Source organism: Tiliqua scincoides, chromosome 8 (assembly GCF_035046505.1).
Source record: "Tiliqua scincoides isolate rTilSci1 chromosome 8, rTilSci1.hap2, whole genome shotgun sequence".
Lineage (NCBI taxonomy): Eukaryota > Metazoa > Chordata > Lepidosauria > Squamata > Scincidae > Tiliqua > Tiliqua scincoides.
The window spans coordinates 23,291,629-23,316,021 of NC_089828.1; the positions used below are offsets into that span (position 1 = coordinate 23,291,629).

The following is a 24,393-nucleotide window of genomic DNA, read 5'->3' on the forward strand; positions in this document are numbered from 1 at the left end:
ACTTTGTTTCTATGTCACTTGCCAAGGCAGGAATAAGAGGAGCTCATTGCAAAGCACTGCCTGAAAAGTTAGAAACGGTGTCAGATTCCAGGTTTCTTCAGGAAGGATTTCACAGCAGTTCAGTAAACTTTCAAAATCATCTGGACAAACATTCAAGCATCTGCTGTCTATCTGCCTTCCAAATTTTTCATACAGAAGGCACAGATCCTTTTGTTTCTTTAGTTGAACCTGGGGCATCCTTCACATTCAAACACGTGCATTAGATGTTCTCTCAATCCCATGTTTGGATCATTCTGTATGGAGAGTAGATGACTCAGGAGTGTGTATTCCTTTATGAAAGAATGAAAAATAGGGTTGGAATCAGACCCATTTGGGTCCTTTTTTCATTCATTATGAACGGGGTCAACCCAACCAAAAGTCTGACTGAGGAGGTTGCTTCAGGCAGCCTTTGGGACTTCCAGGACTTGAAAGGAAGAGGTGAATTAGGCTTGTCAACTTGGACTGAAGTTCAGTTGGGTGTGTCCCCCACCCCAACAATACAATGTCCAGGACAACCACATGCTAGATTCACTCTGCTGCACAGAACCTGGCAGCCACTCAGAAGGGTAAGAACATATGAAGAACCCTGCTGGATTCGGAACAAAAAGTCCATGTAGCCCAGCATCCTGTTTCCAACAGCAGTCATCCAGGCCCCTCTGGCAAGTTCATAAGCTGGACATGAAGCCAATAGTCCTCTTCCCTTGTTGCTTCCCAGCTACCGATATTGACAAGTGGCTATCTCTGAACCTGGAGGTTCCATAGAGCCATCATGACTCGTAGACATAGCCAGGCATCTTCCATAAATGCAATACAGGTTCCCTTGTAGTTTTCCCTTGGTTCAAATCAAGTTGTAAACAAGCCTTTTCAAAGCCTTTTAGGTTTGAGCATTGGCTGAAGAGAGGAAAAAGAACTGAACTGGAGGCAGAAAAGCGCACAAAATATAGCTTGAACTTCACATTCTGAAAGGGGAGAAGTGAGAATCTTGACCACCATAGACAAGATACGGCTATGACTCTAAAATGAGGAATAGGTTGTATAGGCAACCTGCACCCTCAACTTCCTTTCATTCATTCTAATATCAAGGTTATCTAATTTTAAAATAAAAGAGGGGGGAAATCAGGCATTTTGGTCCTTTTTCTGGTTATTATTACTTATAAATAATTAAAATATTATTTCTTTCTATCTTTTTAAAAAAAAAAAAGTCTGGTAAACCTTTTTACCAGATAGAGTCCCGATCGAGTGTTATTTTAAAAGTGGGTCCTGGTGCTAAAAAAGGTTTGGGAACCACTGGTCTAAGCTTGTCCTTGGTGGATGAATTAAATACTACTTTAATTGCACATTGAGGGGCAGTCCCATATGATTGTGCAGCAAGACAGCATACCAGGCTTGGGGGGGGGATTGCACGCACATGCCTCTCCAATGTAATGTGTCACATAGGCCAGCGGATGCATCATCCAGTCTGGCCCTCTCTGTCTTGGCGGTGTGAGAGCTGAGTCACAGACAACCAAGAGAGCAGGAAGCAAAAGCTTAGGAAGGGGAAGAGAGGTCTGGGACGGAGAACAAGCCAGAGCCAAAACAAACTACCTTTGCTCAGGCAAAGTCCCAGCATGAACAGGAAGTCTTTGAAGTGCACCGAGTCACTCCAATACCTGGGAAATCCTTTACTGCCTAGGAAGGTCCTTCAACCTATAGGCTTGCCCCTCAAGGCAGCTGTGCACAAAGTCAAGTCTACCTGAATCTAGCCATAGCAGCTCCTACCAGATGCTTAAAATTTGTCCCAGGAAATCAGTGAACAGTTATGTAGCTCAATCATATGAATGCTTTCTCAAAATGAAGTTCCACTGTGTCTAATGGAGAGAGCCAGGGTGGTGTAGTGGTTTGGGAGGTGGACTTTGACCTGGATGATCCAGGTTCAAATCCCCCCTCAGCCACAAAGCTTCCTGGGTGACCTTGGGCCAGTCACTTTCTCTCAGCCTCACCTACCTCACAAAGCTGTTGTGAGGACAAGAAGGAGGGGAGGAGCAGCTGTGTAAACCGCTCTGAGCTCTTTCAAGGAAAGAAAATGTGAAAAATAAATAAATAATGGGGCTTAGGCCAGAGGGTGGGCGACCAATGCCTAGAGCTCTGTGGGAGTGCCAGGCAGTGGAGAGGGTGGGGGTATGGGGGAAGCAGGGTGGAGGCGTTCCAGGGTGGGGGGAAGGTGTGGCGAGGAAAGGAGCAGGGCAGGAGAGGGTGGGACCGGCAGAGCTCAGCTCCACCATAACTGCGTCAAGCCTTTCAGCCCAACACGGGATTCCATTACACTGCACCAGCTAAATAGCCCGCATAGAGTCGAGTAGCAGGGGAATGGACAGATGCCACGGCAGCCATTTTAGCGCCACGGCAACCCAGCATGCTAGCTGCTCAGGATTGGATTGCCCATCCCTAGCGGTTGTGTTGAGGATTGCAGCCTGACAGCACAATCCTAACCTGCACTGGTACAGCCAGATCACAATGGCCTGAGCTGTATCCAACACAGGGTAGGAGGCTACTGGAGGTTACCTTGGGGTAAAGGGATATTTTTCCCCTTACCCCATGTAACACCACAGCCTGCCCTATGAGGCTACTTGGATCTGCGACAGCTATTTAGATTGGCACAAAACCAAGCAGTCCATGTTGGGCTCCAAGACCTGGAAGCTGAATTTAGGATACAGCATGCACTGCCACCACTGATCCTACCACATGCTGGGTTCAATCCTCCCCTTGTTCTGCTCTCCCCCCCCACCCTGAAACACTTCCTCCCCACGTCTGGGACACCCTTTTGCCACCCTCTCCCACCCCCTGCACCTTCTGGCACAATCCTACCTATGTCAGCCAGTGCAGCTGCAGGATTTGGTGCCAGCAGGCTGGCACATGCTCTTGTGTCAGTGCTGCCGGTTTTTGGGTCGGCGCAAACATGCCAACACTTGAGAGCCAGCACAGGGGGCCTGCACCGGCTCAAGTCAACATTGGGTTCTGGCTGTGGGTTTAAATCTACCAATGAAAAAGAGATCCAAGTGTCCAATCCTTAAACATGCCTACATTCAAAACTCTTTCTATCAATTACATGGGTGCATCCAGGCAGGAAGTTCAACAGGTCTCCCAGCTGAACCCTTCCCCTTCTTTCAGAGGCCATCTGAAGCTGTGTATTTTCATCAGCGGGAGTCTTTCCGGAACCCGAGTTTGCCAACAGCAATATGAAGATATCCCCAAGCAAATTACCTTTCTCCGAGGACTTGTGGTTCAACTACCGCATTAGTATTCCGGATAGGACTGCGGCCCTGCACCCTAGCCTCTCTTAAAAGTTTATGATCCGTCTTATTAGCAAGTTCTTAGGAAACAATAAATACTGCCCTGCAGCTAATTGCGAGCATGTGTCCACAGAGATTAAAGTAAAGAGAATGTCAGACATATATATCACCGTCCCAGCGCCCAGTGAAAAATGATGATGTGGTCAAAGTGTACATCCGTACAGTACGATGGGAAAAAAAAAGTATAGCAGGAAACATTATTCTCCAGCTGCTCCCAGTTAATGAAAATTACTGTCTGAGATGCAACAAGCAGCGAGCTTCTCGGTTCCAAGCAAGCCGTTTGTGTCAATCAGACTGCATAATAGCTTTCCCTTGAAATGGGAAAGCCCTGCTCTCTTTGAATCAAGATAATGCACCCATTTGTAGTGGCAGCCTGAGACTGGACAGAGAATTAAGTGGGAAAGAGGGAGACAGACGCCTGGGTTACACCCTTTTGAACGCTGTCCAGTTTGGCAGAGGCTGCACATAGCTATCAGGTGACCGAAGAGAAACATCTCACTTCCAAGGTGGTCTGTCTTCAGCTCCGAGAGGGGCAGCATCCAAAACTCAAGAGTTTTTTTTGCAACAGGATTATCGGGTGACATGAGCGGCAAATGAGAGCTGGAACAGATTTCAGCATCCCAATAGGAGGGACTTAGGGGACCCTCAGGAACTAGAAGGCTAAAAATGCCTAGTTCTTGATGTGGTCTAGGGAGCAGAACCAAGCAGGTTTGGCCCAGGGTCAGCTCTTGAATGAAGCTGATCAGGGATGTAGTCCACAGAGGGCAGGGGTAACACAGCTCTAGGAATTTTCATATAGCAGAAGCCGTGATGTCATCAGCAGGAGCACTGAGTTGTTGGCATTGAAACTTTCTGCAAATGACATTAGTGAAGAAGAAACATCCGGTTCAGAAGGAAGCAAACAAAAGTTTGCCAGGGGGCATATGTTAATGTCTAGGCTGGTAGTTCCCAAACGTTTTTGACTATCGGCTCCTTTAAAATACTGGGCCATTAGCCACAGCTACCCATTAGGGCTATAGTCCTATACATTGTCTAGGGTGGTAGGTTTTTTATGAGGATTTCACGGCTCCCCTAGTTGGTTTCCACGGTTCCCCAGGGAGCCACATCTCACAGTTTGGAAACCTCTGGTCTAGGCCAGGGGTCTCCAAACCCCAGCCCAGGGGCCAGATGCAGCCCACAGCAAGCCTCTTTCCGGCCCACGGCCAACCTCTTGTCCCCTGAAAGCCTCTGGCCCACTCAATTGAACATGACCAGAACTGTGCTCTGATAGTGTCTGGAAGGTGTTCTGAGAGCCAGAGAGGTTAAATGAATGAGCCCATGCATTCATTTATTCACTCACCTAAGTTCAATCTCTAATTTATATATTTAAATTTTATATTTAAAAAATTTTTCCGGCCCTCCACACCACGCCAGATATTTGATGCAGCCCTCTGACCAAAAAGTTTGGAGACCCTGGTCTAGGCCATTGTCTTTCCTAAGGGTTGCACAGTATGTAGCTCATGTTAGGTAAAGGCTGTGGTCCTATGCAAATTTACCTGGAAGTAAATCCTATTGAACATAGTGGGGCTTCTGAGTACACAGAGGCTAGCATCCTAATATACCTTTTACGTACAAGTGATGTCATGACCTGTCATCTTTTCTTTAAATTCCATTTTACAATTTTTATACAATTGTTTTACGTTCTTGCAACCAGCTTCAAGAATTTGGTATGGAATGAGCTAAATCAGTGGTTCTCAAGTGTTCAGCACTGGGACCCACTTTTTAGAATGAGAATCTGTCGGGACCCACCAGAAGTGATGTCATGACCAGAACTGACATTATCAAGCAGGACAATTGTTAAAAATTCTAGGCTGGAATTCTACCCACACTTACCCAGGAGTCACTCTCATTGTTAAAAGCATATACATAGTAGCCTGTTAAAAGTACAGATCTGTAACATTTTTCCAAATGCAGTCACATACCAGTCTAATATATTAAAAATAAGATATTGAAATGAATGGGGACCCACGTGAAATCAACTTGCGACCCACCTAGTGGGTCCTGACCCACAGTTTGAGAAACACTGAGGTAAATCATTAAACAAAGCATAGTGCAGTGTTTCTCAACCAGTGATACTCATACCACCGGTGGTACTTGAGGTGGTGTCCTTTGGTATTTGCAGGACCCCCAGACCCCCACCACCTGGCAGCGAGACCAACAATGCAATGTGACAAATAGCAGTAGGAGGCTCAGATGGGCAACCAGAGCTTTAGCATGCACTTTTCGTGTGCTCGAAAAAGCCCTCATGTCTGCCCTGAGCCTCTTACCAGTGTTTCTCATGCTGCATCTGGCCTCCCAATCTGGAAGTAAGTGGTGATGACATCATCGCCAGTTACTTCCGGTGGTAATTCCAATAGGTAGAGCATGTGAAGTGGTACAGTAGGGGACAAATATTGAGAAATGCTGGCGTAGTGAATTTCAGTCTAGGAATAAGGGGTAAGGGAAGAAAACACTTTAATGAAGACATTTAAAGTTAGGGTTGCTTGTTGTTTAGTCTTAGTGAGGCATGGCTATTGCTGGTGCATGTTGTGATAACACACTTCAAAATTTACCACTACCCTACTTAGGTAGTTGCCTCCAATAGTAGATTGGCAGGTGCACCCAGCTCTACCAGTACTCCCACTCCCTGAATTTGAAAAGGAAGAAGGAAACAGAACAGATGAGGAAGACAGTCTAGCCCACCACTCTTTGATATCTGCATCGCCCTCACAGTCTCTATAATACTGCTGGATAGCTGAAGTCAATACTTGCTAACTCTGTACTACTCTCAATGGGATGCACATTGTCATATACAACTAGAGCAGTAGTTCCCAAAGTGTGGGTTGTAACCCACCATAGGGAACAAAAACTGGGCCATTCCCCCTTTTGGGAGTGGCCCAGTAATAGGGCCACAGCTATTGCAGTGCTGTGGGAACCCAAGACAAAACCAGAAGTGCACTCTGATGGAGCAAATTCAAACACTGGGGGGGACCTCACAGGGGGCTATGGGTCTCCTGGACCTTCCCTCAGTCCAGTACAACCTCCCCCCAGGTAAGGGGGAAAGCTTCTGGGTGTCCACGGTGCCATGATCACTGTGACACTGTCAGGCCTTCGCCACTCCCGCCAAGACTTAGAGCATTCCCAACTTCCTTGCAAGTGTTTGGGAAATGCTGACCTAGCTGCCACATCTGCACATTAGCCCACCATTACAGCACTCATAAATGCACAATGCAAACAGAAGACCCTCTCACACAGTTATTCAGAAAAGCAAAGAGACTATATGGACTTTCTGTGACAAAGCCAAAATCTCCAGGCAATTAAAAGAGCAGATTTCACTTATTCCAAGCGCAAAAGAAAATGAACATTCTGGACATGCTGTGCAAGTACAAACGACTGATGCTTTTACCATAGAGCAGGGGTGCCCAAAAACCCCACTTGCGGCTCTTGAGAACTCCCAATGCAGCCCGTGTGGAGCCCCCAGTCTCCAATGAGCTTCTGGCCCTCTGGAGACTTGCTGGAACCTGTGCTGGCCCAACACAACTGCTCTCAGCTTGAGGGTGACTGGTCAACCTCTTGCGTGAGCTATGGGACAAGGGCTCCCTCCACTGCTTGCTGTTTCGTGTGCATGATGCAGCAGCGAAGGAAAGGCTGGCCATGCTTTCTGCAAGGCCTTTGACAGGTCTTGAACTATTGCAAGAACTTCATTCATTCATACAATTTCCATCTCTGATATAGTCATTTGTGTAAATTTATGTAAATTTACTCCAATTTTAAATGTAAATTAATTCTTTTTTTCCTGGCCCTTGACACAGTGTCAGAAAGATGATGTGGCCCTCCTGCCAAAAAGTTTGGAAACCCCTGCCATAGAGTGTCGTGCTCACCAAAGTCCTAGACAGGGTGGTTTCTCCTGCATTCTAGAACAGCTTTGAGGAAGTTCTACAGAGGCCAGTTTTGTTGCTCTACATACTTTTTTTTTGGCACTGAAAGAATCTCCTATTGGGAGGCGGTAGGAATCATTATGGACTGGCCACCGCAAGAATGACAATTGCAGATTTTGGAAGGAATAGCACCACCTTCTATGATGCTCGGGTTACAGAAGGTATGGGAGCTAGCCGAAGCGGTGAAAACAACATAGTGAGGGAAAGCTGAAGAAGGGAGGGAGCAAATGGATATAGATTTTAAAATAGGTGGAGGAGTTCCAGTGGCCTCAAGAAATACTTCCCTTTGGTTTCATGACAACAACTAGTGCGGCAACTAGGTTCTTCTAAATACCATGAGGTTATACTGCATCAGGTTTTGATATGCATTTTTAATACTGTATTCCCCTTGTAAAGTACCCTGCTATTGAGCAAACAGGCACCTTGTAAAATGATGTCCTCTTAGTACGGGGACAGCAACTGTCCCTCTTGCCCTCAGAATGGCTTCTTTTCCAGTGGCTGCTGCCTATGCTGTACTTTTTGTATCTATTCTGTATTTTTTTTAATAGATTGTGAGTCCTTGGGGACAGGGAACTATGTATAGGTGTGCACCACTTAACAACGTTCTCTGATACATTGTTAAGGGACACATTCTCTGATCCCTGTTGTTATGTGATTAGGTTGTTAAGCAAACATTCAGCCCAATCTAGTGCCTTTGTTATGTAAACAGACACTTCCTGCCAGCCACTACCTGGCTGCATAGGCTACTGGAGACAGACTGCCTCTTCTTTGCATTAAGAGCCTCTCTGTTGTGTAACCAGACATTTCGCTGCAGGCTATGGGAGTCCTGACTGCCTCATTAAGAGCCTCTTTTTTGTGCTTTGACCACCATCATATTTGCGGTCCATCGTTAAACAGACGGTTGTTAAGCAATGCGCGCCTGTACTGATTTATTTTGCTGTGTAAATTGGTGCACTTTCCATGCCCAGAACTTGTTGCATGGTGCTTTGGATCCCAGCTGGCATTTATAGCAACATCCAAGAAACCTGAATCTCAGCATACAAGGTTTGGACCACTGTGACTCAATGACACAATATATCATAGATCCTCAATTTCCTGTACTCGGTCTAATGGAGAGGAGTGTGGGCAAGCATCCCGGGACAACTCATCAAATCTCATTCCGCAAGTTGTAGGCCAGAAAAGAATGCTTATCAGGACCATTTGTGCCCCAGCCAACATTCAGAAACCATGACCAGAGGCTCAAGTGGTTAACATTAAAATTTGGGGGGCGCCAGTTTCCTTTCCCAGCAGTCAGTAAACTCAATTGCTTTATTTTGGCAAAAAAGGAACCAATTTCTTCCTTTTCAAATCTCTCTTGTATCCAGCCCCACTTAATCTAAATTAACTGGGACTGCACAGATGCAGCTGTAACGCAAGTATCCCAAAACACATGCGCATTTGAGCAAGCACAGACAGACACACACACACAGAGGAGTTTAGTCACAGAAGAATTAATTACCCAGTAAATCCAGGGCATACCTGTTGTCAGAGCTAGGAGAGGATATTGTGTCTTAAAAGAGCAGTTCTCAAACTTTTGGATCTCTAGAACCTTTACACTCTTAAATGGAGTCTTGGTGAGTCTCGCCAGCACATGTGCAGAGCCTCAGGGAGCCTCAGATCATCAGTGCATGCACAGAGAGCCTCAGTGCTGAGCAGATGGCAGGAACTTATGGTGTGCTCAGGGAGTCCCAGAAGGGGCCTCAGGGAGCCCCAGGGTACCTTGCAACATACTTTGAGAAACTCTGCAGGAAAACATTCAACACATTTCCTTTATATCCAAAACTCCCTACAAGTAGAAAGCTAACCTAGCAGGGAGAGAGCTGAACTAGAGCAATCGTTCCTGGTGAACTAGCTTTCTTCTTGCAATATTTTGTTTCTTTTTACATGGAAGAACATTAGAAATGATACCTTCCCCCCCTCCACTGCTCTCCAAAGTGGTACAATCAAGACTTTTACCACTCATTCATTCACATATGTAGATCTAACCTAGGAAATTGGCAGCCATGCTTCTCCATGTGACACAGGCCTGAGTTATACAGTCAAGATTTAAGGTCAAACTAGGCGTTACCTAAAACTCATAACAAGACCCTAAACAAGTGTGCCAGTGTAGTGGTGAAACTGCGGCTGGGGGTAAGGGGACTTTTCCTCCATCATGGTTCTGATTCCAACACTTTGCCCCCTGTATGCTACATTAATTAGAAAAATCTTCCAGTGGCTTTCAATATAAGACTTTTTTCCCCAAATAGGAAGACCCAATTAGAATCACAATCCCCATTAGAGTTTCACACCCTTTCAGTCTCCCCATTGAATTACGTCCATCACATACACATAAGGTCACATTTTGTGATGCAGATCATGTCCAATTTGACTCTCAGAGATGGTTAATCTCTTAACCCAAGAGCTGAAGTAGCCGTTTTAAAAAATGATAATGTGGTACAGTCCGACCAGGACTGTCCCACTTTTAGCAAGCAGCTGGGAAAGGCTCATGATCAAAGCTCCACAACATCAAATTTACCCTCCTTATTGTGCACTAGCACAACAACTGCTCAACAATTTCAACATCAATGCCCAATGGAAAGCAAAATGGGCAGTTGAACACACAGAAACAAGTAGATATATAGACGATCCTACACTTAAGGTGCCAGGCTTCGACTTACCTCACCAGCATTGGAAAACTTTGAATAGGATCCGTACCCTACAAGGTGTTTGCCAGGACTCAATGTTTAAATGGGGACTAGTATCTACCCCTCAGTGTGACTGCGGGTTCTCCCACCAAACCATGTACCACATTGTGTCTGGCTGCAAACTGAGGGCATATACTGGCCCACGGTCTGACTTTTTCTTTGAAGCTAACTCTGTCCTTGAATGGCTGCATGAACTGGTCATTGAAATTTGATCCAGTCTAACTGATATATAAGTCAATGTATTATATGCCATACACTAAATAAATAAAATACCCTCCTTATGGAAAGCTACTTGATGAAGACAGGCTGTATCGGTACACGTAGGGTCAACAAAGGTTCCATTGAAGCCCTGGCATCACTTCCCTATCCTGGACTTTGCTCAAATACATCTGTTTGTGTACTTTGTCACATGGTACTGAGATGCTGACCCTCTGGTTGAGTCCTTTCCAAATCCTGTGCTATGTTGCCTTGCAAGTGGGCCCCAAGTACCATTGTGATGGTCACAGAAGCCATTCCAGGCTTCAACAGCCCCGCACGGAGATGATCCCAGTTCTGTACCAAATCTCTACCCTGACGCCAACATGGTCCAGTGAAGCCACACCAACCACAAGCACATTTTCTGCAACAACAAATGCTGTCCTTTAAGATGGGTCCTCTTCATGACTGAGAACACTGAACACCAGTATTCCCTATCATGGGAGAGGATCTCCCTCCAAGTACACGGGGGGAATGACGGATATGAGGCTCTAAGAGTGCATTCTCATGGACATTGTACCTGGGCACATTTTGTACCAGCACCTACATTTTAATAATGTCTCACTGTGGCTCCTCTTTCTTTCTTTCCCCACAGTTTTCCTATGGCTAGTTCTCCTTTTGGAAAAGAGAGATTTTAGGATTGGGCTTATTACCAAGGAATTATGGGAAAGAAACTTTTGTTCTTGAAAAGACAAGGTGGGCTTGCAACTATTTTCCCAGGAGGATTATATTAGATCAGTGGTTCTCAAACGTTTTAGCGCTGGGACCTGCTATTTAAAATGACACCCAATTGGGACCCACCTAGCTTTACGAGACTTTTTAAAAAAAAGGTGATATAGAAAGAAATTTATTAGTAATATTTTTATTTACTTATTTGCAAAAAAACTCAATCCCTTTCTTGTAATGAGGCAGCCCTAATGAATAGCCTCAAGGCTTGAGGGGCTTAGTTAAGTGACCCAGCTTTCACCTGCCCCCACTACCTGTCATTGATGGACTTGGAAAAAAAACATACCCAGAAAAAAGACGCTCAAACATTAATCTCCCTATATGTATTTACATAAGTTTGTAAACTGCAGGAACTCAGTTCCTTGCAGGGTAGTTAGCAGCTATCTGATTTTTGACTAGCCTCAGGGCTTGAGGCAATTAGTTATCTGATCTTTCCATCAACCATGTTTTCATTGGAGGCTCTGAGGGACCCGCCAGAAATCAGGTCACAACCCACCAAGTGGGTCCTGACTCACAGTTTGAGAAATGCTGCATTAGATAGATATGAGAGAGAAAGAGAAAGTCTTTGCAGATATCAACTCAAAGGGTGCTAGTATAGGCTGCAACAGGATGGGGGGAAGGCAGCAAGAGGGGTAGGGGTGGATGCGTCGGACCTGGGAAGGGGTGGGATCCACGGCATCAACAAGTCTCATATCATATCCCCCCTCCTGGTCCTGATCCACCTACAGGGGTGTATGCAGAGTTGCGCAAGCCATATGGCTCGTGGAGATCCAAGCAGACCCATTGTGCAGTCTGGGACTTTCCCCAGGGCAAGGGGGCATATTTTCCTTAACCCTGAAGAGAACTCCCACCTGTTCTAAATTCTCCTGCAGGATACAGCACAGCCCACACTGGCCCCGCTGTATTGGCGCAGGGGAATTTTCCCTGGATTGGGTTGCCCATCAGCCTCACGGATGGGCTGATTGTCACCCCTGCCGCCACTGGGCCATGACCTTCCAAAACAAACATCAGCATCGGAACCAAATGCAGCAGTCAAGCATATCGTCATAGGTTGTTTTGCATCTTTTATTCTGCACATTGTTTAAAGCCCCCTCAGCATCCTTGGATTCCATCACTTTTTCTTTTTTAGCTTATAATAACAACCAGCCTTGCACGCCACCCCTCCTCTCCAGTGATTAATGGCTTTCGCTGTCGATTAAGCCGCATCAGGTCAACCACTGGGATGAATGCAATTACACAACAATAAGAATTATGTTTCTTTTTAAAGAGAGTTTGCATGACCTTCTTAACATCTGGTCACGCATACAATAGAAGCCAGCTTTTAACCGCCTGCATATTTGCTGGCCTGGCTGAACGTCTGGGTGTGTCCCTTTCACGGAGACAACAGTTTCAGTTCCTTTGCAAGGACACAGCGCACAAAAGGAACTCTCGTGTTTCATGTGCATCCAAACTCTTCTGCAGTGAACAAGAGGTGGGAAGAGACCGCTATTCCCAGACCGAATGTCTCGTGTCGTTTGAACAGGCACTTTCAGCTAGAAATGCACTCGTAGGGTAGCGAGTTCAAATTCCACCCAAGGGCCAGGTTTTACTTATTTATTTATTAAAGCATTTATAGCCCATTTTTCTGCTTCTGGGAAGGGGTCTCCCAAGGCAGTTGACATGTAAAACACTTTCACAAATGCTGACAGTTAAGAACAAATCTGTTATTTGTTAGTTAAGGACAAATCCACTAAAACAAAGTAACAACTACAGGCGTGACTCCTGAAAGCACAGTAAACAAACAGCACAGCACAAAAAACAGCAGCCAGAAGAACCCATGAGACATGAGACACCCGGAGATTTTTAAGCTGAGATATATTTTTAGAAAGTAAATTTCTAGTCCTTTCACCTGTGCAGTTAGAAAGAAATACCTGTAGCCAGTATTCTGCCCAATTGCTCGTTAAAAAGTAACACAAATAAATGTTAGACATATTAAGTTAAGTTAGACATACTCCTCCTCCTTCCAGTCTTCCTTTGAAAAGGAAGAGGGGAATGGAGCAGAAGAAGAAATGGGGAGGGGACACGCTAGCCCACCACTCTACTTCCTCTGCACCTCCTCTTCTGCTCTATTCGCGTCTTCCTTTTCAAGTCCAGGTTGTATGATGAATAGCGGAGATAAGGGCAGTAGTATTTAACATGCCACCTCAGGGACTAGAAGTCATTGGGGCCACCCTGATACTAAATACACTTAAGTAAACAGGAACCCCATTGTCAAAGCCATGGCAAAACAAAAATACATTTACCAGTCTCTGAAAGGAGGGAAATATTGGGGCCAAACAGTATTGGGACATTTGTGGATGGAACCACACAGAAAAAGGCCTTGCTCCTAAGCAGGCTCTTACATCCACACAACATATACCCTGAGCAAGATCTCACTAACAGATCTTAAAGCCCCAAAGGGGTTCAATATGGGAGAAATCTGCCAGTCCAAATTATTCAGATCTGTAATAAACCTTGTTGAAGTGATTCTTTGGAGCCTTTACAGATCTTATGAACCAAATACCAGCTATACAGGAGAAAGTCTTTCCCGGTCATCACAATAAACACAACATTTCAATTTTGTTTTTAAAGAATGCTGTTTAGTTTACAGTTGTATTCAACAATTGCAGGTCAGCTACGGACACTGTGGTTCAAAAACAATCCATCAGGCTTTGGATCCTGGAAACAGCATCAGAAATATCTTTTAGGGGCTGTCCCTGCCTCTGGCTATTCAAAACTGCCACACTGAAAGGGCTTGATTTATGTTTATCAACCAAATCTATGCCCCAAGTCGGTTCTCAGACAGAGCTTTGTTGTGTCTGCGGCAATCAGATCCAAGCTTGCTGGATGTTAATTTTCCAGCGCGGTGGTCTCCAACTTCCCAAGTGCTGGGACCCTCCTCAAATTCCTACCTGCAGCATCAGATCTACCTTCAAAAGACTATCCACTACGCTCAGTGGTCAAGAGTGGAGTCCTTGCACACAGGGGCTGAGCATATAGGTTGGTGCTGAGATTTTAAGACCTGGTGTGCCTCAGTTTACTAATCAAGCATGTCAGCAAGTGCCAAGGAACACCGCTTCTGCAAGAAACACCCGCCTAGTTCAGGCATACACAAAAGTTCACACATTAAACTCTACCTGGGTAAAAATGCATAATCATTTTTTGTACCCAAGTGCTGTTCATCACATATTCCATTCAATGCAGGTGCGCAATGCAAGCTTCCCAGAGTTGTTTTATCTGAACAATTTAGCACATATAGGGCACAATCCTATGCATGTCTACTCAGAAGTAAATCCCATTGCATTCAATAGGGCTTACTACCAGGAAAGTGTGCATAAGAGTTCAGCCATATTGCACATTACAAAAGTGCCATCACTTTTGCAGCCATTTCTCTCTACCAAGCAGGTGGCCCTACAGTCAACATTTAACCGTCATCACCTGAACGGTGAGAATTAAATTAGATAGAAGAGCCTCTCATGAGGATGTAACACATTTGACCAAAAAAAAAGGGCAATAATGGTAGATTATATCCAATGGTTTTGCAAGTAGTACCACCATCATTTTCCACTCATCTTAACTCTTACACCCCCATCAAATGATTTTCAGCGTCCCAAATATTTGATAACTCCAGCCATGATTATTCAGCCCAGGAAACATTTTTTGCAGCACTGAAGATGAAAAATACCACCGATATAACAGCCTGTAACCTTTTTCTTTAGATTCTACCTCTAAGCCCTAGTGGTTCTCAAACTATGGGTCTGTGTCCCACCAGTGGGTCACAACCTAATTTTGGGTGGTTCACCAAACTGACAGGGCAGATCAGGCTATGCACATCAAGGGTTAAACAACCTGCAACTTGGGGGAAGTGCTCCTGCCCAATCACTATTATAGCCACAGAGGCTTGAGTGGCTGGTAAAGTGAAACTTTTTGTTTTTTAAGGTGTAAACCCAGTGCTTCCAGGAAGGCATAATGTCCAACATAAAAACACACACACACACCGTGGATCACCAGTCATTTGAATTTTCAAATCTCTATTCTACTTCTTTTTATCTGCAGTCTCAAGATTTTTTAGTATGCTGATACAATTTAGATAGCCACCTTTCCATTCTCCTCTTCTTATCACATATCTGAAAATGTACAGGGATGCAAATTAGATGCGTGATTCTGCTATATTGTGCAATCTCTTATTGTATAATCAGCTAAAATTCATATAATTAATTGACTGAAAGTTTCTTTAAGAGGCAGAAGCCTTAAGATAGTCAACTCTGAATCCCAAAACTGGAATCTTCTGGCAGAGAAAAGGCGTCGGAATCACTAACAAATTTCACAGACATCCCTCCGAGGTTGCAGCAAGCTCACTTCCACACACACACAAAAGTGTGCTTGGCACCACTAGCTGAACACCCAGCAACCAACGGTGGCAAAGGCCATCACAACTGTAGCATCACTTCCTAAAGCAGTTCCAGCATTAACTCTAACATTCACCACTTTGTGCTTTGGGGAAAGTGGCACGTAAATCTTTTAAATAAATAAATAAAATTTACCATGGGGTGAATTGAGACAGTTGCTGCCCCTCTGCTAAACATAAAAAAAGCCACTACTTTCAAAAGTGCCTCTTCGAGCACTTTAACAAAGAGGGTGAAATAGCATGATTGAAACTGTAAACCCCCTTGAGCGCATTGGCAAAAAGGTGATATGTAAATACAACCATGTGCATTTGTTACGGTACTTTCTGAGGATGTGAAGTGCTTTGCTCATGTTAGCTTGATTTCTTACAACAACCTTGTAAATAAGTATTATTGTTCACTATGTTGAGCTGGTGTTGATTGGATGGATGGATGGATGGATGGATGGATGGATGGATGGATGCTCTTTCTGGCTCTTGCAAAATCACTCTGAAGCCACATTCCAATGTAATCTTTTTCACGTGCACTTGCTTGCACATGATCCACAAAGAAAGAAACAACCCCACCAAAATTGATTCCCAGGTCTTCTTTCCACCCCCTGCACATTTTCCCTGGAACAACCTCCTTGGCCCAACATACATCTTGCCAAAGTAGGGAAAACTGGAGTAATTAATTCTGCATGTTCTTTAAAAGCAGACATTTTCCTTGCGTGCTGTCTGGAACCAGTTCCCCCCCATTATCTCTTCCTCTCATGAGAGACTTCCAAAGTTGTCTGTGGACCAAGGCCAAGAGAAGACACTTCCCCGCAAACTGACCCCCACCACCCGCCATTTCAACACACGCATTTGTATCTTGTTCTGTGCTTCATGTGCTGGGGCAAAAGGGAAAGTGATCACTTTTAGAAAAAGAAGAAAAGACACATAAGGGGGGGGGCCAGGAGACTCCCAGGGAGAAAGGGCATCAGGGACCCAGATCAGAAAGTCCTGCAGCAACAAAACAGAGAGCAGCGGAAGACTCTTCTTTCAAGATCTGTGAACCTCGCAACAGGTGTCCTACCTTGGAACCATGCTGCTGGAAAACACCGAGCACAATCTAGCACAAAGTAAAAAAAAAAAAAGATGCATTTTGGAAAGCTGCAATTCTGAATGCATGAATGAGGGAGTTGATTCCACTGAATGCAGTGGGACTCCTGCACTTGGGGTGTCCCCTTGCTTTCACAAGGCGAGTGAAGCACATGGTCGAAATCCACAAGGTTCAGCAGTGCTGGGTTGTGGCTGGATGGAGCCCCACAGGGCTCAGCAGTGCTGGGTTGTGGCCCAACAGGGCCCAACAGTGCTGGTTGTGGCTGAATGGAGTCCCACAGGACTCAGCAGTGCTGAGTTGTGGCTGTGTGGCTAGATGGCACCCCTCCCACCCACCCAACCCCACACAGGCAAGCATCCAGCCAGGCAGTTAAGTTTGAAAAGCTTCCTGCAACTGCAAATTTTTGTTTTAAGAAATGTGGCTGTACCTCCCTCCCCCCCTCCCCAAAGTTTCAAAGTGGTGGTGTTTTATAGGCATCTCTTCCTAGATCAAGACATCAAGATTTGGGGGGCGGGGGGGGGGAGAGAGAGAGAGAGAGAGAGAGACTTGCACTCCAAAACCTGGACAGCAGCAGGATTCCCCAGGGGCCATCTCCAGAAACCAGCCTCCCCAGGTAAGGAGACAAGGAGGAGGTTGCACAGCCTTGGAAAGTGCAGCAAAAGTTTACCTTGTCAATTTCACTTGGGTCTGCGGGAGATCTCCACGCTGAAGCTGCTACACCACCAGCCAGCCACATGGGATGCCAAGAGGTTCCCTCTCCCAGAGGTAATTCCCAAAAGCCAAGGGCAGGCAAAGCCTTGCAGGATCTCGCAAGGCTTCTTTCCCTCCACGCTTCCCAAAGGAAAGCTCCTCTTCCCGGGCGCGCTCACTCAATCCTTCTCCTAACCTTCTGCTTAATGGGGAAAGCAGTGCGCTGTCAACAGGCAGAGAGATGCGCTCTCGATGCTGCTTCCAGCTGCCACCTGGTGGCCATTGCGAGAACAGCACATTAAAACACCATACACAGTTGCCAAATCTATACTCTCTCTGCTTCCTTGGTGTTGTTGGGGAACTGGCCTAACTGAATGGCCTATACCAGTGGTTCTCAAACTGTGAGCCATGGCTCCCCGGGGAGCCACAGAAACTAGCCAGGGGAGCCATGGAATCCACACAAAAAAACCCTTTGTTCTATACAATGTATAGGATTGTTGCCTTAATGGGGATTCACAGCTTATGGCCCAGTAGGTCAAGGGAGCCATCAGTTGAAACCGCTTGGGAGCCACTGGCTTAAGCACTGCCGGCAATCTCATCAAACCGCCCCGTGATTCTTTGACGGATGCCCTAACAGTTCAGACGCAACAGCACAGTTACTTTGCGGGAATTCACCCTCACAAGAGCTGATGACGGTTACTTGTTTTTTACATTGGCTTCTTAAAAGGACTCTACAAATGCACGGAGGGCAATGGGCCTATCCACAGATCTTAAGATGGCTAAGTGGAGCTTCCATGAACAAAGGCAGTCTATCGCTGTCGCCAGTCATGGGGGCACCACAGTGGAGGACTGGATGCTGCCTTCGTGATCTCTTTGTGTGCTTCCTGGATCTGTTAGCTGATCCTCAGAGCAGGAACAGTATTGAATGAGGTGTGTCTTTGTTCTGATCTGGAGAGACTCCCCATATTCAAAGAGAGATGCATTTATATTCATAGTGTAGATATACCCTTATGATCTATTCTCAGTCTCCTTTGCAGTCATGTTATACATATCGTACAAACCATGTCTCTGGATAACAAGAAGTGGATGTCAGTAAACAAAACTGCGCATGAGCAAAAATTCAGGGCAAGGTTAATATCTTGCTCACTATAAGCACATCCCTTTGAAAGAGATAACCCAGTTATTTTCAAGCAAAAAAATCATCATCATTCCTAACATCCTTGGCCTTCTTTGGGTGGCTAGATCAGATCACTCATTACTTTCGTCTTGCACAATTCACTTACTACCAAGCAAATATGCTTTATGCCAGCCTAAGTAATACCTCCAGAGAACCTTTCCTCTGGGAGTGGGCAGAGCTGGAATGCCTCTCCTCCCTACAGAGATATCACTGTAGGTGTTTGTGCAAGTCCATTAGTTTATCTAGGATGATCTTACTGAATGACAACAGGAATTTTGTAAGCACATCCATGTAATCACATTAAATGTGCCATAGGCTGATGGAAAGCACAGGGGGAATGGATTTGGGTATGGGTTTCCAATCTGACTGCCCACTCCTAAACCTCAAGTGCCTGGGCTGCCCAAAAAAATGCCACACACATTTCTTTGTTACATTACTTGTTTGCTTGGCCCACAGGTGTACACTTTTGGTCCTTGTTGTGTATATGCAATGTTGGGCAGAAATGGTATATTGTTCAAGAGGTAGGTCTGGCCCTTCCATGAGGCCAACTGAAGCAGTTTCCTCAGGTGGCAAATTGGCAGGGTGTACCTATTACCTACTTGCTTTCACAGCTCTTCCTTCCCCATCCACTTCTTGGATTAGAAAAGGAAGAGGGAGATAGAGAGGAAGAGGAAATGTGGAGAGAAGGAGTGTACTGGGTTAGAACACTGAAGAGTGGAGGAACAGAGGCTGACACATCATTAGGTAAGGGGGTAGCACTGAGCATGCCGCCTCAGGCATCTGGAGGCCTTGGGCCAGCCCTGTCAAGAAAGGTCATGGCTCAGAGATAGAGTGCTTGCTTTGCATACAGACCCAGACCCTGTCAACTCTAAATATGGCTGAAAGACTCCTAGCTGAAAGCCAGCACAAAACACTGACCTAGATGTTATGATTCAAGAAAAGGCAACTTCCTGTATCTCGTCTGATCTCAGAAGCTAAGCAGGGTCAGGCCTGGTTAGTACTTGGATGGGAGACCACCTGGGAATACCGGGTGCTGTTAGGCTTATACCATAGTCTTTCGAGACTGAAGGTTGCCAACCAAGTTTTGTAAGTTCCTGCATCATGGTTTTTATACCTTGCATCTTCAGCCTTAAGACAAACCTTCAAAGCATCTAAGAAAACAATTTGCAGTAGAGCTACCAATAACCAAGAAAATTAAAGATGTTGACAGAATATCAGGGAAAATGCATTGAAGCCATGCTATTTTAACTTGATTCACAAAAGGAAGGAGGGCTTTCCAGACCTCCCTGGGTACGAAAGCACAGGCTCGAACCATTTAGGGTGCGATCTGCAGAGGTGTACTCAGGGCCTGTAGTCCCCAAGGCAGCAACGTTGTGACGTCATGATATCACAACTGGGTTCTCCAGCCGCTTCCTGAGTCAGGAAGCGGCTGGAGATTGTAGACACGCACAGCAGCAGCTGGGGAATGTACATTCTTAGTGGCAGCTGGGGCAAAATCGCCAGACCACAGTTTGAGAGCACTGCTGAGTGCTGGAGTGCACTGCTGGAGTATAGGTGCTGCTGCCTGCCTCCAAGTGGCACCCAGGACACTTGTCCTGTCATGGTACACTCTAGTTACGCCCCTGGCAGTCTGTTACCCTGCACATGCCCGATCTCGTCTGATCTCGGAAGCTAAGCAGGGTCAGGCCTGGTTAGTATTTGGATGGGAGACCGCTTGGGAATACCGGGTGCTGTAGGCTTATACCATAGTCTTTCGAGACTGAAGGTTGCCAACCTTGGGCAGTCTGAAACACACTTCTCTCCCTGTGCTCTCCTACACCCTCTTGCCGCCTCTTTGCTGACTTTCCCTTCTATTATGTATGACAGTCTATTAAGTTCTACAGCTATTTTCCAAAAAGAAAAGGGAGTATTTCTCAAACAACCCCATCTTTTCCTCCCTTCTCTTGATACACCAGACCAGCCATCCTGATGTGGAGCAGACTGCGCCCTCCACCATCGAAGCAAGTCATTTTCCCATTAGAAAAAGCCTTGTACGTGTTGTCATCATAAATATATAACAGGAGACAATGTTTGAATTATACGGCATTATTAAAAAACACAATACAGAGAGTGCAGACCTAAAACAGCACCCTTGGGATATTGGCTGCCTGCTGTAGGTCTGTAATACTGCTACAAATTAAGAGAGAGAAGAAAGGCAGATGTGAACATGACTAAGCCAAAAGAAGATTGTGCATTAATATGAGCACAAAATGCCAAAGAGTTTCCTTGAAATGTTGTGTAAAGGGGGACTGACCATGCCAGGCCTAGAGGCCCTTCTAGAAGGACCATCAGCTGCATCGGGAGCCTGTCATTAATGATAATTGCTTTCATCCCATTACCAGCTCCAGGCCAATAGGAAAGGCACTCAGTTAAATCAAGGCAGCATCTCAATAGCAATTGGCCAGAACAAGTAATGTGGCACTCCCTTGGCCCTTATAAAGTTCAAGTCAGGCGTTCATTTTGGAATAACAAGGAAGCACCACTGTGTTCTGTGTGACAGACCACCTTTTCATGGTCTTCACCTCCACACCCTTCCCTCTGGAGATGGGTGACCTTGTGCTCGTTCTAGCACTCCAGGTGGTTTCAGGGGATACACCTTGGGCTGCTGAAAGAAGGTGCCCCCATATCAAAGTCTCTCTTTGTCCAAGTCAGTTGCACCTTGAGGCCTCATCAGATCCTCTAGTACCATGGCAACTCAGGGAAGCCATGACAGGCCTACGGCACCATCACAGCAGAAGGCCTCCATTGAAAGACTCGGAACTGTTGACGCTGGGATAAACCCTTTGTCAGGATTTTCATCTTTTCCCCTCTCTGACAAGCAAACAAGCAAATCTCCACAGCTAATCCGCCCGGGGCATGAATCGTTACACAAGAACGGGCTTTTTGAATAGGGACATGACGACAGTGTCATTAAAGGAAGAAGACCACAGTTTGATGGAAAGCCCAGCGTAATCCAGATTTTTTGCCAGGCTATGGCTGCATGCCAGCACATGTCAGAACAATCCATATTTAAGTGTCATAGTATATGTGAGTGTGTGTACATTTTAATCCCCCAATATTAAACCTCATTATTTACTTTGCCCCCAACTCCTTGTAAAATAGTCATGCACTTTAAAAACTTTCAGGAACATTTGCTTTAAATTTTGATCTCACTCTTCCGCCAAAAAGTTCATGACTTTCAACACGCCTCCTCTTTTTTATTCCCACAACAACCCTGTGAGGTGGGCTAGGTCAAGAGTGATGAACTGACCCAAGGTCACCATGGGAACTGCTAAGTGGGGAGCTGAACCTTCTACTCTCTAACTGCTAACCCACATGGGTGCGCTTGTGGTGTCGCCTCCTTTGCAGAGATGCAAGAACTCTCCTGCAAATATGCAAATCTTGATCGTATTTTCAAGATATGGAAGAGCCCAATTATCCCACAGGCCAGCAGTGCCACTTCTGCCAAGGTGTCACTTTGCGGTTCAGCCATTATGCTCTGTAAAGTGACGCCTTAGCAGAAACAGCATAGCTGAAAGGGTGGCCTGCATGAGAATTGGGGTTCTCCCAGTGCTACCCTCTCAGCAGTGCCACCTCAGCTGATGTGTCACTTTACAGCTGATGATGGTGTTGGGAGAGCCCAGTTATCATGTGGGTCAGATAAAGAGCTTCTACAGTCCGGATATGGCCTGCAGACCTTATGTTTGACACTCCTGCACTAGTATGTTTATTATTAGCATATATTGATAGCCTGATTTGAACAATCACAAAACTTAAGAACTTTAACAACCATAATAATTAATGAAAATAGAGAAACTCAAAACTTCTCAAGAACCAGTCAACCCATCAGAGCAGAAAATATGAAACGATGGATCCCAAAAGAGCCTCCTCTGGGAGCCCTAAGAACAAATGAATTTTACATTTCCTTCTGAAGGCCAGGAGAGACCTAACTAGCCAAACTTCTTCTGGACCATTGTTCCACAACTTTAGGGCTGCAGCTGTAAAGGGAAAAGCTGGCCTGCCACCAAGTTTGTGGGAGGTCCTCAGCTCTGGCAGGTCACCTCAAGAGTGATGCAGAGGTGCTGCTGGTTGCCTTTTTTTAACCTTTAATGTAATATAGCTGCAATATTGGCTTCCACCAATGTTACTGCCAATTCCCCAGGAGTTGGTGCATTCAGGAAAAGACATTCTCAACAGTAAGGACAATTCGGCAGTGGAACAGATTCTCCCTCATTGGAAATCTTCAAGCAGAGGTCCTACAGGCACCTGCTGGAGATATTCTAGGACAGGGGTGCTCACACTTTTTTGGCTCGAGAGCTACTTTGAAACCCAGCAAGGCCCGGAGATCTACCAGAGCTTTTTTTACAATGTTCACACCATCATAACATATAACATTTATGTGTACAATGTATGTTGGTGTACCTTGAGCCCCACTGAGTATAACAGGACTTACTCCTGAGTAGACATGCCTAGGATTAGGCTGTGAGGCTGCAATCCTAGCCACACTTACCTGGGAGTAAGCCCCACTGAGTACAATGGGCCTTACTCCCGGCATTTCCTCCCAGAGGCACCTGAAGGGGGGGATCAGCACTCCGCGATCTACTCATTTTGCCTCGCGATCTACCGGTAGGTCGCGATCCACCTATTGAGCACCCCTGTTCTAGGAGGATTTCCTACTATAGGTGGGGGGTTGGACATTGCAGGTCCCTACCAACTATGACTTTATGAATTTTAGGCAAACAAAGATATGGGCAATGACACAATAGCTCTCCACTCTCCTCTCCTTTACGTGTTCTTTTCTATTCTTTTCCTCTCTTCCTTTTCAAATCCAGGGAGCAGAAGGAGGAGTGGAAGAGGGTGGTAATGACCCTGGGTAAGACACAAAACTGTCAAAGGCAGCTTTTGTCACAGCAAAGTAGTATGCAAGGGAGAACATTGATATTTGGTGGCACCAAACACCAGGATGTCTTGGGCCACTTTGGGATTCAGCTCCACCTAGATACTGTGCAATGGACCAATTCACAACCCTTCTGTTGTTTATCAGGATATTTGCACGCGTCCCCCAGGCAGCCTGTTTAAAAAAGCAATGCTCTTTTTTTTTTTTTTTTTGGCTGCTCAGCCAGCATATTTATCTGAAGCAGATCTACCCATTTGCATACAGTATCAAAACAAAAGTCAGAGATCAGAATGTCTCTGGCTGCAGAAGGAGTAGCATGAAAATCTGCACTTTGGCTGCCTGTTTCTTTCCCTTCCCCATCCACCAAAAACCCCACAATCTTCTCCCAGGTAAGCAGATTTGCACCATCCATACAAAATGTAATTTGCTATGTAGATCTGGTAATGGCCACTGGCATGGGTTTAAAAAGAGATTAGCCCAATTTATACAACTGATCTTGTCAATGGATATAAGCCGGGGTGGGCAAACTTTCAGCTTTAAGGCTCTGGACCTTTAATAATTGTAGAGAAGAGGGAATTTCAGCAGGTACAGCTTGTCATCTCACTAACAAGCTGCCCCTGCTGAAATTCCCTCCTCTACACAACTGTTAAATGTCCAAGAGCCCTAAAGCTGAAAGTTTGCCCACCCCGATATAAGCAGTGATAGTCAGTGGAACCTCCATGTTCAAGAGCAGTCAACCACAGAGAAAGAGCTGTTGGCTGGTCACTTTTGGAAATAGATGCTGGATTAGATAGACCTTTGGCCTGTTCCAGCAGGGCTGTTGTCAGGTCTGCTTGTTCAATCCTATGCACACGTTTGACATTTACCTTAATTAACTGACAAAGAAAACAGGAAGGTCTAAGAAGCAACTCTTTTTCAATCTACATCTCAGGTTTTTCCCAAGCTTATTGCATTTTCCCCAGCAAAATGGGCTATTTCCATGCTGAGAAAATAATTGTTTCTGGGTTACAGTCTCACAGTGACTGCATAGCAACTGCACACTCCTTATACTATAGAATAGTCAGCTGGGCAATCCT

At 45.6% G+C, this 24,393-nt stretch overlaps 1 protein-coding gene and 1 pseudogene across 1 annotated transcript in view; one reads left to right on the plus strand and one right to left on the minus strand.

Moving 5' to 3' along the window:
- The window catches only part of THSD4 (thrombospondin type 1 domain containing 4), a 432,381-nt gene extending 415,102 nt beyond the window's left edge, over nt 1-17,279 (minus strand). Inside the window, exon 1 of the mRNA XM_066635874.1 lies at nt 17,203-17,279. The gene's annotated coding sequence lies outside the window, so the exon portion shown is untranslated. The remainder of the gene's footprint in view (nt 1-17,202) is intronic.
- A 2,744-nt stretch (nt 17,280-20,023) lies between these two features.
- Nucleotides 20,024-20,141, plus strand: LOC136659523 (5S ribosomal RNA; annotated as a pseudogene).
- Nucleotides 20,142-24,393: the final 4,252 nt, after the last annotated feature.